The 7,006-nt window shown below is 34.2% G+C and overlaps 1 pseudogene; it reads left to right on the forward strand.

The window, feature by feature from the left end:
• Positions 1–4,837: 4,837 nt before the first annotated feature.
• Positions 4,838–5,484, forward strand: LOC108988606 (annotated as a pseudogene).
• Positions 5,485–7,006: the final 1,522 nt, after the last annotated feature.

Below are 7,006 nucleotides of genomic sequence, written 5' to 3' on the forward strand. Positions count from 1 at the left end.
GTTGATAAAAATATTATGCATGTACACCCTTTATTGGAAGCCCCTTTTTATGTACCCAAGACATGATCAAATTATGAAAATCCATGATTTTATTTAAAGATTTATGCATCAAATTATTTATCAAAATCCAGATGATTTTATGTGATGATTTATGCATTAAATTAAAGTATTTTATGAAATTCATGATGTCATGTGAGAATTATGCATTAAGTTATTTATGAAATGTCATGATTTTATGTGAAAGTTATGCATGAAAATAATCTGTGAAAGCCATGCATATTTTATGTGAAGGTTTATATTTATGAAAAATCATGATTTTATGTGAGGAAACATGTATCACGACATTCATGAAAGAATGTGATTTCATTTGAAATCTATGATATGATATGACAAAATATGACAAGTATGCATGTGATACGATATGACAAGTATGCAAGTATGATTATGATGACGTATGAATGATAAGATATGTAACGGCCTATGTTATGATATGAAGACGGTACCTATGTTATGGGCAAATTGCATTGCCAGGTCATGCATGCTGATAGTGCACCCAGTATGTCTTCTTTATGTATGGATTCCACAACCCGTGACCGTGGGCAGAATCAGAATGTACTTAGATTCGCAACCCTAACTCACGAGGGTCAATAGTGGGTATCAGCCTATGACAAGTGAAAGATAAGTTCATGTTCATGTTCATGTTAATTACATATATATTTATGAGTATGTACGTTTTCCAAGAAATCTTATGGTTATTATGTTTACTATGTGATGTGTTGCTTATTGAGTATTTTATTCATTTTTGTTTATTTTTACGTTTTTAAACCACCCAGATGATGACATTTATGAGGATGAGACTGTAGGACAGGACTTGACCTCGGGAGGCGAGGCAGAAGCTTAGACAAATTATGCTATGATTAGTTTTATGGTTTAAGTTTAAATAAATTATTTTGTTACGCACATGAGACTTTCAAATTTTTTTAATTAAGTGCTTCTGCAGACTCTATTTTAGATTTTATGTATTTATTAAATTTTGTTTTATTTATGGAAACTTTCACATCTGGCGCGTTTGTTAAAAAGAAAAGTTTTTAACTTCAAGTTTAGTAGTAGCACACTGGCTCCCCAAAAATTCTAAAATATCTTTTTGGGAAGCAGGGTGTTTCACTTGTCAATTAATTTAGATTTTCTTTTGCTTGAGTATGCAAAAAGCTTAAGCCGAGTAACACTCATTTCCCCTTCAAATGTATGGTCTGCACAATCATGTGTTTGTTGATTGATGATGATTTTGTTGGTTAATGATTTTGGTTAGCAAACTTTGGAGAATAGTTTATGATCATGTGTTTGGTTGTTATAGGAGCTTTGTCATGAGTTTGACTTCCATTGTAGCCTCTAACTTGAGTAGAATATGTAAATATGTGTTTTTTTGTACAAGTCAAAAAGAAGTTAATAAACAACTGGTGTTGAGCTTGTGTTTCGGTTAGCATCTATATTATTAGTATGATTGGTTTGAGCTTTAAAATTGATAAAGATTTGATTTTTATTGGGTTGCTTGATGTGTTTACAACCTGATTAAAAAAGAAAAGGGGATACATTTAATTGTTTTATGATTTTTACTTGAGATTCAAAAGCTTAGAGCATAGGATGCAACGTAAGGTTCATGTTTCGGTTTTACTATTTGTTTGTTGTATGAAAAAATGTTATTTTGAGGCCAGAAATGGACTTGCCATGGAATTTATTTATATTTTGTGAATTTTGGAAAATGTTGGGGCTGAAATGCAATTATTGAAAATTTAGAGATTTAAAGCGAGCTTGTTCACTTGAGGTGAAATATTCTTTGTAATCAGCAATATTACTTGATATTCAAATCTTGATATTGATGGTCATTGCTCTTTTCCTCTTCTCAAGTACATTTACAATGATCAGCAATATTACTTGATATTCAAATCTTTTTCTTATGATTGCTATCACAAGTATAAGGTTTATTCTCCACCTTTAGATTGAATAATTTATGATTGCTATAATTGCCTATTGCCATATTATGTATTTTCTAGCTTTTCATGCAAGAGTAGCAGAAAAATTGGAGAATTTGTAGGACACTCCACTACGTAATCCTTGTCATAAAGTTATGGATATTAGATCATTCGCTCACTGGGATTGGATTAAAATGCTAGTCACCTATTAAATTGGTGAACTGTCATATTGTTTCTATATATTTTTGTGTATATGCTTTTGTTTCCTCTACTCGAGCTAAGTTGTTCAGATTTCTGTATTATTGCTCTCTAGGCTCTTAGCTCTTATATCATGTACTCTGTTGAGTATAAAAGAATTAGGGCTTCAAATATTATAAACCACTTGCAAGTGGTGCATGAAAGCCTTGCTCTTATATCATGTACTTATAGTATCCTCCATTCTTGTTCTCTGTAAGTGATGATCAATGAGTCCCTTGTTCTATTATCTTTCCATCAGGTAAAACTGATATTTGGTCTGCATTTTTTTTTTTTATTGTTGACAGCCTATGTGCAACCACAACTGTTGTCATGTTCTTCATCAATCTGTCTAGAGTTTGTTGCGCCACACACTCTGACTCCACACCACGAGCATGAGTGGCTTCATCTAATAACAAGATTTTTGGGTTCTTGAGAATGGCTCGAGTAGTTGCACTCCACGTTAACCCACTTTTGTAAAGTAGCCTTCAGTAAGTGAACTAACAAATGTGTGAGCATTAGCAAGCTTTGTTCAATTTTGACTTTGATGTCATATTTTTTAAAAGGTAAATCCATTGTTTGGGGGGATTTATTGTGGTATGTGCTTTACACACTCAATTGATTTTTTCTTTGTACAACTTCTCTGTTCTTCGTGCTTTAGACCAACTATGGATGTTTCTAATTTATTGTGGTTGTTTGTCTAGGAATTAAGTATGTCTCGATTTAATAATTGCCTCTCTTTTTTTGCTGAATTTTGGAGGTCATGTTTTGCCATGCACTGTGAGTTTATGTTTGTGTTGAGAAGATGCTAGCACGAATATAAACATAGGTACATTGAGGCAAGAGCAATGCACTAGGGGAACATCACAAGATTATTGGAAGCTTTAGACTTTTTTTAAGATTGTTCTCCTATCATCATCTTTATTCTATGTAGTTAGTGATATATTTTGGTTGTTTTTTTTCGATGGATCAAAGTTGTTTGGATAATATTGAGTTGGTGAAATTGGTACCATAGTTTATACATGTTTGCTTGAAATATTTATATAATGTTTTGCTGAATTTGGATAAAAATTGCGCTTATATTTATGTTTTTAGGCTTATATTACACCATTCTCAGACTTATTCTCTTTTCATCGATTTTATAGTTTGGATTTTTTTTTTTTGGATTTTTTTTTTGTATTTCTGGCAACACGTTGTGGCCACAAATATATATTTGTTACCATAATAGATTATTTCCAGTGAAAACCCTTACTGGAAATAACTATTTGAGACCATATTCTTCATCGCAAATTATCATTTGTGACAAAAATTGTATGCAAATAAGTATTTTGTGACAACTTATGCATCATGTGTGATTCGATTTGGTGGCAAAAATTTAACTTTTGCTACAAAATATTTTCACTACAAAATGTAAGCTTTTGTGGCCGATTTACATTTTGCGGGAAAAAAGACTTGAATTGATATTTTACTATTGGCGAACTTGCGACGATAAGTTCTTGCCAAACAAATCCTTATTGCGGCCGACTTTTTGCTCCGACATGTTGTCGCCGCAATATGTCAAATCTGTTGTAGTGATAATTACAATATTAAAGATGGATTTTCTATCTTTGGTTAACTCCAGCCAGTTACATCACAGTTATGGAAAAAGCAAAGGAACACACCAACATATTGAAAGTCGATTTGACATGGTTTTATTCTAACAACTATCCAAAGATTTGTCTACTATCTATTCTTACTTAAATGTCCCGTTGTAATTGAAGAATGAGATTTTAGGTCAAGATTAAAATTGTATTCAAATTTGGTAGTCACAAGTGAGGAAGATATTTATAGGACATGGATCCTATAATTTTTATTGTTTCTTGTGTGGTTTCTTTCAATGACTTTAAATGCTCGTTAAAATTTATAGAACCCAATATGTGTCTATTTATTTTCTACTTAAGATTCTCAAATCTTATTATAGAGGGCTTGATCATCAATTTGGCCAACTTATATATATATATATATATATATATATATAATACCAGTTATGAATCCAGCTAGCACTTGTTCAAAAAGAATCAGGGAATTTTTTCACATCTTCAAAAAGAATCTAGATCTCTTGTTATAGTAACCTCCCCAAATTTTCAGCGAATTTGTTGGTTCTTGTTTGCAAAAAGAAAATAGTAGATTTACGGGCCAACTTGGGCAAGGGTTTAATTTGAAATATCCGTCTTGTTCCTAAAGTCTGCCCAAATATATGCTAGTGGTCCACCAAAAGGAAATGTTTTGTACAATTATAGGATTTAAAACTCTCGCGCACTCCATTTCAAAGCAAAATGGATAAATCTGGCTAGGTCCAACATGAAAAAAAAACTCACTTTTTTAACAGTGGCCCCCACTGCTTTTCAAAATGAATGTATGGAAATTGCATACCCTAAGACTGTATCTAATATTAGTAATACTCGTCCACAAGAAATAAATCAGTTCAATATTAAAAAAAAAAATCTATTTCTCTTTTAAACACAGAATAAGCCCAGGCTTGAAGGGAGCACTCATAAAAAACTTGAAGAAAAAAAATACAAAATAAAAGAAAATAGTTTCATTGAGTTTTATTTTAGTTTAATATTGTAAAATTATAAATAGCATATACATACATGCTGGGACTTTTGCAAGGCCTCATCGTAAGTGGTACAGATACAACGACGGTGACAATGACATGGGTGCTCTCTCTACTTCTTAATAACCGAGAGACTCCTAATTAGAAAGTCCAACAAGAACTAGACCTCCAAATTGGTAGAGATAGGTTAGTGATGGAATCAAACGTGAAAAACCTAGTCTATCTTCAAGCTGTCATCAAAGAAACAATGCGTTTATATCCCGCTGCGCCACTTTCTCTTCCGCACGAGTCCCTTGAGGATTGCATTTTGGCTGGTTACCACATTCCAACGGGCACCCGTCTTCTTGTTAATCTATCAAAGATTCATAGAGATCCCCAAGTGTGGTCAGATCCAAACGAATTTCGCCCAGAAAGGTTTCTTACAACCCACAAATATGTTGAATTTAAGGGCCAGCATTTTGAGCTCATACCATTCGGTAGCGCGAGGAGAGTTTGTCCAGGAATCTCGTTTGCACTACAAGTTATGCAACTCAAACTTGCTAACTTTTTGCATGCCTTTGAGATTACGACAGTACCAGCAGATGAACCAGTAGACATGACTGAGAAAGTCGGACTTCATGCTTGAAAGCCACCCCATTTGAAGTGCATCTCACTTCACGCCTTCCTTCCTTAGCATATGCATGATCATTTGAGTATAAGTTAAATAGGTACAATATTGCCAAGGAGTTTTGTAACGCCCCGTTTCCAAGGATCCGGAGAGTTAACTCATGTTACCTGATAATTAACTCCAGCACTACTAATAAACTTCCAAAAACTCCAAATCAAACGTAAATAATTCCAACTTAAATAATCACACAAACTCATTTATCAAATCCTCGATATAATCAATTCTTCAAAATGCCATGTAATCAGAACACAATGAAATTTCTTAACCAACATCGCCAATACTCATCGAAACTTTCTGATATTAATCCACTATTCTTAAGACATTTCACCCAATGCTTCATAGTCTTGATCCTTAGCTGTACTATTCAAAATCATCTAAAAAATATATGAAGATAAGGGGTGAGTTATCAACAACTCAGTAAGCAGAGGACATATATTAGTGTGTAAACATGAGCATTTACAGAAATTAGAATTGTAGAGAGTCCAACGTCTCCCATTACTTGGTACAGTCCAATATATCTTGGGCTTATTTTTTCCTTTAGCCCAAATCTCTTAACACCATTCATAGGTGATACATTGAGATAGATCCAAATACTGTCTACAAAGGTCAACTCCATTCTCCTATCATTGGTGTAGCTCCTCTACCTACTCTGAGTTGTGGCCATCCTTGTGCATATAATCTTGACCTGATTTTTGGCCTATCACTTGAGTTTCACCCACCTCATCCCAACATATTAGCGATCCAAACTTCCTCCCTTACAGTGCCTCATAAAGGGCCATTTGAATAGTCGCCTAGTAACTATTATTGTGTGCAAACTTGATGAGTGGGAGATGATTTTCCCATGATCCCTTAAAATCCAATACACAAACTCTCAACATATCCTCCAGCATCAAGATCGTCCTTTCTGATTGTCCATCAATTTAGTGCTCATCAGCTTTTGTAAACTCTTCTAAAGTTGGAGGTAAATCTCGGATCTTGGTTTGATACTATGTTCTTGGAGACTCCATGTAATCTAACTTATCTCCCTTCTGTATAGTCGAGAGTGTTTACCTACTATGATTGTAATGGTGACTAGTAACAAATGAGCACTCTTGGTTATCCGATTTACGATCATCCATATAGCGTCCTTTCCATACTATGGGTTCTGGGCAATCCAAACACAAAATCCATGGCGATATCTTCTCATTTCCATTAAGGAATAGGTAAAAGTTGTAGATTCCTGACTGACCTTTGGTGCTTCGTCTTTAGCCTTTGACATGTAGCTCACCTCTCGATGAAGTGGGCGATGTCTTGCTTCATTCCTTCCCACTAGAATCTCCTCTTAGGATCTCGAAACATCTTCGTTCCTCATGGGTGTAATGAGTATGACGAGGAATGAGCTTCGGCTATTATCTGTTAAAAAATTTTCGAATTAGCCAGAACTATCTTCCTCCCTTTAAGCAGCAAGGTGTCATCCTCGCTCAAGCTTAAATGCATAGGCCCTTTGCCACTATAGACTTTCATTTGGATCCTCAATAATTTCATGTCACTTTCTTGCTG

Source organism: Juglans regia, chromosome 6 (assembly GCF_001411555.2).
Source record: "Juglans regia cultivar Chandler chromosome 6, Walnut 2.0, whole genome shotgun sequence".
Classification (NCBI taxonomy): Eukaryota; Viridiplantae; Streptophyta; class Magnoliopsida; order Fagales; family Juglandaceae; genus Juglans; species Juglans regia.